Raw genomic sequence first — 9,829 nt, 5'->3', positions numbered from 1 at the left:
GCCAGTTGGGAGGTACTGGTCAGGGTAGGGGGCCCTGGGCCCTGGGTGGAGGAGTTGGGGGCCAGAACACCCTGTGCAGAGGCTTGGGAAATAAACTCACCTACTTCTGTTCCGCTCAGAGCTGCCCTGAATTTTTAATTGAAGCAAATTAAAACTTCCCAAAATACTAGTCCACTTTCCCGGGGATGTGCACACCCCCTTCCCTGTCTGCTTTTGCACCGTCTATGAGCAGTGCCCGTCTGAGAGGCCTCCTGGCCTGGAAGCTGGGGCGGGTTGCGGGCCAGGCAAGGTGGGGCAATACCCTGGTCACAGGGTGACTTGCAGGCCCGGGTGCGGCCTGGGCAGTTGGGAGAGGAGCTCCGTCCGTTTGTGCCTCAGGTCGCTGCACGTGCTGTTTTTCTGAACAATGTCATGAGGTTCTCCGCAGCCACTGTGCAAATTGCTCCTCTGATGATCCAGGAGACAGAGGTGCTGCTGTTGCCAACTGAGTGAGCGGTGGGGAGAGGCCGTGACCGTGACCGCCACTGGAGGCCCTGGACTCTGGCTTCGCGCCTCACCAGCAGCAGGTGCCGCTCAGAGCCTGCCGGCCTCGGCACGCTGCAGAGTGACTGCTGCGGTGGCGACACTGGGCACGGTGTCAGGAGACACTTGCCTCCCACTTGCCCCTGGACTGTCCCCAGAGGTGGACTGTCCGCTCAGTCTGGCCTCGCCCTCCCGCAGGCTTGTATCGATAGCCGGGTCTGTGTCTGGCCTCAGGCTGGCTGGCACGAAGGGCACACAGCAGAGACTGCCCAGCTCCTGGAAGGAGGACTCAAAACTGCCCTCAGGCCCCAGTGCTGTTTTCTGTAGGAAGGAGGTGGGAGGGGATAGAACGGATCCCGTTCGTTCGCTCATGTTTGTGTCTGCGGATCCTAGAGGGAGGAACAGCGAGAAAGGGGCAGAAGCAGGCAAGAGGGTATTGAGGGATTTTATTTTTTTTAACTTTTATTAACATTTTTAAGCTCTATTACAGACTCAAAATGTATATTTAACCGTTCCTGTGAGGCCCTGTGGAGCCCGGTGGCCCATCAGTGGTACAAACATCGATTCCTGAGACCTGGGAAGGCGAGCAGGCGGGCTGGACAGAGCTGTCTCTCTCTCAGTGGGGCAGGGTCCATTCTTGCTGAGGGGTCGATTCAGCTGGAGCTGGGGGCAGGGGTGACATCCACCCACCCCTCCCTCACCAAGATGCTGTGGAAGTTTCTGGAAGACCCTGCCCACACCACTTAGCTGCGGTTGGGAACTCAGCCACGGTTCTGTGTCGGGCTTTGCAGTATTTTGCATCTGTTGACTGAGGGGCTGGTGTGGTGCAGTTGAAGTGTAAGAAAACACCACAGGGAGTTTGGAGCTGAGTGAGCCAGGATTGTGCTGTAGCTTCATGGCTATTTAATCACAGGCAAATAACACCCTTGCTTCCACACCTACAGCGTCAGGATGAAACTCCTCCATAACTTACCTAGCTTTGTAAGGTCATCGAGGGTGAACCAAAAAACATTAAATAGGAGCTGGTTAAAAAAAAATAATAATGGCCAGCGCCGTGGCTCACTAGGCTAATCCTCTGCCTTGCGGCGCCGGCACACCGAGTTCTAGTTCTGGTCGGGGCGCCAGATTCTGTCCCGGTTGCCCCTCTTCCAGGCCAGCTCTCTGCTGTGGCCCAGGAGTGCAGTGGAGGATGGCCCAAGTGCTTGGGCCCTGCACCTGCATGGGAGACCAGGATAAGTACCTGGCTCCTGCCTTCGGATCAGCGCGGTGCGCCAGCCGCAGTGTGCCGGCCGCGTAGGCCATTGGAGGGTGAACCAATGGCAAAGGAAGACCTTTCTCTCTGTCTCTCTCTCTCACTGTCCACTCTGCCTGTAAAAATAATAATAATAATAATAATAATAATAATAAAAACCACTGTCTGATAGCACACGCTGCATTGTGGCCTTGGAATGCTCCTGGTGGGCATTCGTGGGAAAGCGCGTGTTAGTGCCATTTGTCCACGAGCGGCCATTTCCCCGGCATGCTCTTGAGGGGGTGCACGCGAGCCAGGGCGTGGTGTTTCTCGGACCATCCCTTGTCATTTGACCGCTTTAGGCCCGGTGACTTCGCCGTCCTCCACGAGAAATGCTCTGCGGTTTATGAGTGACTAGGATTACCCGTGCTCTGGTCTTCAGCTCCACGGACAGTGGCTAAGCTCTCGTGGGGCCCGGCTCTGTGAGAAGGCAAGTGGGAGGCAAGGCTGGTGCTTTCGGGCTGCTTCTTGGAGCTGGCTGGGGAGGGTGGAGAAGGTTCCAGGGGGATGATATCAGATGGCCCGTCTCAAGCACCTGCTTTGTTGGCAGTTTCTCTACCAATCATTTCTTTGCTATTATCTCTGTCACCAAGGCCACAGCCAGCCTGAAGGGCAAGTGTGGTTGCCATTTTACAGGCGAGAAAGCCAAGGCTCAGGTTGAGTAAGGGGATTCCCCGACAAGGGGCTGCTGCATCTCAACCCTGGTCTGCAGAACTCCTGCTTTTCCCCATAAACTGTGTTGCCTCCTAGGCCTTCCAGGACACTCACCCTGGTTTGCCCACCAGTCTTTTATAACATCTGGCCCCTGTGGCACTAACTCTGAGGGAGAACATCCTACTAGAGAGCCATCCCGGCCACCCAGAGCTTGGTGCTGACCCACTCTTACCTTCCTTCCGTCCCAGATAGCCTTGCCTCCCCCCTCCCCTCCCCAGCCCTCCCCTCCCCTCCCCTCATCTCCCCTCTCCCCCTTCACTGCATGCCTGGGGCTCCTGGAGGCTTCAGGCCAGGGCTTCATTGTCACCTCCTCCTTGCTGAGGACCTGAGGACAGCCCTAACCCTGCCACCTGAGTGTCCTTGGCTCTTTGTGAAATCTTAGCAACATTTGCAAAACTGTCCCCCTTTTATGCAAGGCCCCTCCCATGGGGCCGGCAGCATCCCTCCCCCCTACGCTCTGGGATGCTCCTGGTCTTGTACTTGGCAGTGCTCCCCAGCCTCTTCCCTCTTGCTAAGCCCTTCCTTCCCTACCCTCACCAGCCTGCCTCCGTCTCCTAACACGTTGGCCCTGGTGAACAAAAAGGCAGGAAGGCCTTTGGGCAACTTCTGCTCTCTTGCCCATTGCTCCCAAACAAAAGTGAGGGCAGCCTGCCTGCTCGGGTGGGGCTGGGCAGGAGCAGGAAAGGATACAGATTCACCTCCCAGAATGGCCAGAGCTGGAAGGTGGGTCGTGCAGGCTGAGGGGAGCTCCAGGGACAGTGGGGCTGTCCTGAGGTTGTGTTTGGTTCCAGGCTGAGTCCAGATTGCTCGTGGGGCATGAGGCTTCGATGGGATAATACGCAGGAGAGCAACAATAGGTACTAACACAAAGACATTTAATGAGCACCTATTCTGTGCCAAACATTGAACTAGTCTTTTTTTTTTTTTTTTAAGATTTATTTGTTTATTTGAAAGTCAGAGTTACACAGAGAGAGAAGGAGAGGCAGAGAGAGAGAGGTCTTCCATCTACTGGTTCACACCCCAAGTGGCCGCAACGGCCAGAGCTGTGCCGATCCAAAGCCAGGAGCTTCCTCCAGGTCTCCCATGTGGGTGCAGCGGCCCAGGAGTTGAGCCATCTTCTCCTGCTTTCCTAGGCCATTAGGAAGGAGCTGGATCAGAAGTGGAGCAGCCGGGACTCGAACTGGCACCCATATGGGATGCTGCACTGCAGGCAGAGGCTTTACTCTCTACACCACAGCGCCGGCCTCCAGACAAGTGTTTCATATATGGCAGCTCCAACTCCGGAACCTGGGCTCTTTGTAAATGCCATGCTGTCTCTCGTAAAGGGAAGCCTTCCTCACTGTGAGGCCAGTCGACAGCAGGTGGCCCTGGGTGCCCTGCTCTGGGGAGCTGGGAGACACATTGGCAAGACTCTGCGTGATAGCCTGGGGCCAGCTGAAACCTAGCCCTTACCGTCTACCGGGAACTTGAGGTTGCAAGAGTGGTCCATTGGCTGTGGAGGGCTGAAATCTACCCTAGAGGGCGTAAAGGCCATTCAGGGGTCTCCCCCCTGCCTTTGGGTTTTGTGGGGTCGGCATCTTTATTTTCGTTCTAAAACGTATAGCTCTTGCAGGTGCCCGCTAACGCCCACTTCTGTCGCGTGTGTGCTTGTCATTCTTCACATTGTGCGTCACCTGAGGACCTTGGGAGACTTCTGTCTGGCAGATTTTAGCAGTGTTGAGAGGAGCCGGCTTTACTGAGCACTTGCTGTGTACCGGTCACCATTCTGAGTGCTTACACGGGTGGACTCATTCCCTCAACAACCCTTTGATTATTGCCATCTTGCACAGGGGGAGCCTGAACCCCAGAAAGTGTCAGCTACCCAGCTGGGCTGAGAACTGAGGCTGCTGGTTCTAGCGGTCTCGCGGTCAGCGGCGCGCCTGTGCGTATTCCTGTAACGAATACGAAGCTGCTCTGAAAAAACCCCCTCGTGGGTCAGTGGTGTGTCTCGTTGCGCACAGTGTGCAGGGTGTCAAGACGCGGTTAGGGGTGGGAGCGCGGGGACACATACTGGACGTAAGTCAAAGCCCTGGGCTTCGTTTCTTGGCCGTGCTGCCTCCAGGCTTGGCCATCAGGCCGACCACTGGAACATTCCGCTGAGCATGGTTGAGTTTGTCCTCTGAGGGCTCCTGTGTTGGTATTGGGAGGTAGTGTGGAGCCTTCAGGAGCTGAGGCCTCGGGCCAGTTGGGGACATGCCCTCAGAAGGGATCACGGCCCCCCAGTTTCTCTTGGGTGTCCTGTCTTGCAGTGTGTTCACTGTGTTGCTATGCCTCCTGCTGTGATGCCGTTAATATACAGCAGAACCAATAGGGTTGCTTGATACTGGATTTTTTAAAAAAGATTTATTTTTTTAACTTTTATTTAGTAAATATAAATTTCCAAAGTACAGTTTATGGATTACAATGGCTTCCCCCCACCCATAACTTCCCTCCCACTCGCACCCCTCCCATCTCCTGCTCCCTCTCCCATTCCATTCACATCAAGATTCATTTTCAATTATCTTTATATACAGAAGATCGATTTAGTATATATTAAGTAAATATTTCATCAGTTTGCACCCAAACATAAACACAAACTGTAAAATACTGTTTCAGTACTAGTTATAGCATTACTACACATTGGACAACACACTAAGGACAGATCCCACATGAGGAGTAAGTACACAGTGACTCCTGTTTTTGACTTAACAATTTGACACTCTTGTTTATGGCGTCAGTAATCTCCCTAGGCTCTAGTCATGAGTTGCCAAGGCTACGGAAGCCTTTTGAGTTCGCCAACTTCGATCTTATTCTGACAGGGTCATAGTCAAAGTGGAAGTTCTCTCCTCCCTTCAGAGAAAGGTACCTCCTTCTTTGATGGCCCCATTAAAAAGATTTATTTATTTACGTGAAAGACAGAGTTACAGGGAGGCAGAGACAGAGAGAGAGGTCTTCCATCCGCTGGTTCACTCCCCAGATGGCTGCAATGGCCAGAGCTGCGCCAGTGTGCAGCCAGGAGCCAGGAGCTTCTTCTGAATCTCCTACATGGGTGCAGGGGCCCAAGGACTTGGGCCATCTTCCACTGCTTTCCCAGGCCCCAGCAGAGAGCTGGCTCTGAAGTGGAGCAGCCGAGACTTGAACTAGCACCCACATGGAATGCTGGCCCCGCAGGCAGTGGCTTTACCCGCTACGCCACAGCACCGGCCCCAAAACTGAATTTCAACCTCTAAAACTATGAACTGAATACATCCGTTCTCTGGCTAGCTCAGGAGTTTCTTTAGAGTAGCCAAAACAAAAGGGCTTTCTGGGCATTATTTTGAAAAATGTTTATTTTTATTTACTGGGAAGGCAGAGCAACAGAGGGGGAGGGAGAGACAGCGATCTTCCATCTGCTGATTCATGCCCCCAAATGCCCACAACAACCAGGGCTGGGCCAGGCTGACGCCAGGACCTGGGAGCTCCATATGGGTCTCCCACATGGGTGGCAGGGACCCGAATACTTGAGCCATCACCTGCTGCCTCCCAGGGTGGGTGCATTACCAGGAAGCCATATTGGAAGTGGAGGTGGAGGTGGGACTCAATTCTGGGCACTCCAATGTGGACCTCCCAAGCAGTGGCTTAACCCGCTGCACCACAGGGCAGCTCCGGAGCCTTGTTTCTGTCACCTGCCACGTGAGAGTTCTGATGCCACAACTTCCCAATTGTTGTGAGTGATCAATGAGAACATGTACATCCTAAGCCGGATCTAAATTTTAGGTAATGAACTTGTCATTGTTGTTCTCATTACGAGTAAAGCATGGGGGCCGGCGCTGTGGCATAGCAAGTAAAGCCGCCGCCTGCAGTGCCAGCATACGATATGGGCACTGGTTCAAGTCCCAGCCGCTCTACTTCCTGTCCAGCTCTCTGCTAAAGGACTGGGAAAGCAGAGGAAGATGGCCCAAGTCCTTGGGCCCCTGCAGCCGCGTGGGAGACCCAGAAGAAGCTCCTGGCTCCTGCCTTTGTCCTGGCCTCCGGTCATTGCAGCCATTTGGGAAGCGAACCTGCGGATGGAGGATCTCTCTGTGTGTCTCTCCTTCTCTCTAACTCTGCCTTTCATATTAAAAAAAAAAAAAAGCGTAAAGAACGGAATGATGAGAAATGACATAGGCCGGTGCCACGGCTCAATAGGCTAATCCTCTGCCTGCGGCGCCGGCACACCAGGTTCTAGTCCCGGTTGGGGCGCCGGATTCTGTCCTGGTTGCCCCTCTTCCAGGCCAGCTCTCTGCTGTGGCCAGGGAGTGCAGTGGAGGATGGCCCAAGTGCTTGGGCCCTGCACCCCATGGGAGACCAGGAGAAGCACCTGGCTCCTGCCATCGGATCAGCGCGGTCCGCTGGCTGCAGCTGCCATTGGAGGGTGAACCAACGGCAAAGGAAGACCTTTCTCCCTGTCTCTCTCTCTCTCTTACTGTCCACTCTGCCTGTAAAAAAATAAATAAAATAAAAAGAACCAGTTAAAAAAAAGAGAGAGAAATGACATAGAAGCTACCCAGACTGTGAACAAGAAAGCTGAACTGTCTCAGTCTCTCTGCTGGCTCCTGGCATTCGCAATTCGCACTGCGAATGCCTGGTGCTTGCTCAACCCATGACTGCATTCCCAAGTCCGTTTCCTTGATTCTGTCAGGCAGGATGCCTAGCTGCCAACAACAGCTACTTTAAGCTGGAAAGGACATTGTCAAAGGAAACTGAACATCAGCAGTATTTGGGGGAGGAGTCTAGCACTCGGCACTCGGCACGATGGCCTGCTTCCCTAGCAGAAGCACGGTCGCTGGGCACAAAAACCTCTGCCACTGCTGTCCCCTAAGAGCCTCTTGGCTGCACAGAGAGTCAGTCCGGTCTCTCTCCCTGGCCCTTGCTCACTTCCGAATTCAGGTGTGGTGTAGTCGAGTCAGAGTGGGGAGACCCCACATCAGAACCCTAGCTGCAAGGGAGTCGGGGCATAGACGATTTCTGTCTTCTCCCTTGGTGAGAGAGGACTTAGCAGGTGGGAAATGACCAGAGTATAAGAGGGCTTGCAGGGATTCGGGTGGTGCAGATGACACTCGTCTGCCACCCTGGTCTAGTTTGCAATGTGAGACACTGATTCTGGGGAACGGCCATGAGAGGAGCCCACCCCAGCGGGCTCCTGGCCCATTTGGGGGGAACACAGACAAGGATGTGTTTTGTTTCTCCAGATCCGGGTGTCACATGTGCCAAGCAAGCACCCTGGGGTGTCAGTGTGCAGAGTGGGGTCTGGGGCGGGGGAAGGAGGGCGGGAGTCCCAACTTGCCTGTCACTAGCTGCTGCTTTGGCTGCCACCTCTCCTGTCACCTTTCGAGTGTCTGCAGGCGCTGAGCTAGGAGCTGACACACTGACAGTGGCCGTCCTTTGTGCATGCACAGGGCACTTTTTCGGTCACAGGAGTGAAGACCCCATCAGGAACACACCGTAGGGGACTGACAGTTACAGGTGTGCTACAGACAGGCTGCCTGGGGATCTGAGCAGGCACACTTTTATCTGACAGGTTGAGTCCGTAGGAAACCACCGGTGGGGGTCAGCATCTCCTTCCAGCCCCAGAAGGAGAGGTGGACATGGGTTTCTGCAGGCCCTCTGAGGGGCGATTTCACTCCTCCGTCACCCCAGACGGGTTAAGGGGCAGAGGAAGGCGGTGCAAGGCAGAGACTAATGCTGCCGACTCTGGGGTGGGGGGATTGGAGGCTCCTGGGAAGCGAGGGCCCATGCTCTGTACCCTCTCTGGGGTGGGGTGGGGTCTCAGAGGGACAAGTCATGTGATACCCTTGGGTCTCCCAGTGTGCAGGATGTATAGGGTCTCAGGTCGGCAAGACCCTCCTTGGCTCTAGCTGCTGTCTGACCCCAGGGCTAGAGGAGAGGCTAGGGCCATGGTGTCCAGGGCAGATTAAAGACCCTGGAGCCCTCTCCCCCACCCCTGCCCGGTGCACTGCTGCGAGAGGCTCCAGAGCTCTTGGGGAGTCCTGGCGGAAGTGAAGGCCTCACTAAAGCAACACTCAGAGGCCTGGAGCCAAGTGACCTGGCTTGCAGGTAGGGTGAAGGGAGAGTACATCCTGGAACCAAGTGACCTGGCTTGCAGGTAGGGTGAAGGGAGAGTACGCCGGTTTGCTAGGGTTGCTGGAACACAGTACCCCAAACTGAGTGCCTGGAAGAATGGAAATTTATTATCCCATGGCTCTGGAGGCTGAAGTTCAAGATCAAGGCCGGCCCCCTCTGAAGTGCCAGGGAAGGAGCTGGCTTCTCCCTTGGAGAGTGGCAGCCAGTGGGTCACCTGCCCTGCGGTTCTGGCAGTGTGTGTGTGTGTCCTAAGTGTTGCTTTGGACAAGGACATAGTGGCAGGTGGGACCAGAAGCCCACTCTAGGTATGTGTGGCCTTTGTGTGTGTGTGTGTGTTACAACATCATTTTCAAATAAGGCAGCCTCTGAGGTACTTTAAGATTGGGATTTCAGGGGACAGTCTTCCCCAGCAGGCAGACGTCACATCAGCGTGTTGGGGCCCACTCTGCACGCCTGTCTATGCCCAGCTGTTGGGGCTGTTAGGGAGCTGGTTTGTGCTGGGGGCCCTGTTTCAGTGAGACCTAGGGAGGATCAGACTGGGGTCCAGTGGCTCCTTGCAAAGAACTCTGCCCTTGAAAATGAGAGGTGACCTTGGGCTTTTGGGGGAGAGGGAGGAATCAAAGGCTCTTAGAGTTGGGCATAACTTCAGAACCCCCAGGGCAAGCCTGTCTGGCTATAGACTGGGGAAGCTGAGGCCCAGGGACAGGAGGTACGGGGCCAAGGTCAAATGCTGGGTACCAGGCCTTCAGGACAGCTGGAGGCGTTGGGGCTAAGGGGGAGTGGTGGGTGCTTCCAGGTGACCTCAGGTCCAGGGGCTTGTGGCTCCGGAGGGGGTCGCCTCCAGAGCTCTTTAGGGGAGGGGGCTTTCCAAGCACGCTGCGCGGGAAGGAGAGCGAACTTGGGGGATTGTGGGAACGTTGGGCCGTGCCCCCGCCCCCAGCAACGCGTTGGGGTGCCTGGAGCAGGGGCGTGTGGGCATTTGGGGTCCTGCGCCGGCCCGGGCGGGGTGAGTCACGGCTCGCTCGCTCCTATTGTGCGGCCCGGCGGTGGCGGCGGCGGCGGCGGCGGAGCTGCGGGGCCGAGCGCGAGGAGGTGGAGCCCCGGGCTGCGGGCTCCGGCGCCTGCGTCCGCCAGGCCCGCCCGGCTGTGCGCGGCGAGAGGCCAGACGGGAGCCCGGCGGCC

This window comes from Oryctolagus cuniculus, chromosome 3 (genome assembly GCF_964237555.1).
Source record: "Oryctolagus cuniculus chromosome 3, mOryCun1.1, whole genome shotgun sequence".
Lineage (NCBI taxonomy): Eukaryota > Metazoa > Chordata > Mammalia > Lagomorpha > Leporidae > Oryctolagus > Oryctolagus cuniculus.
Note: the sequence above shows the minus strand (reverse complement) of the source record.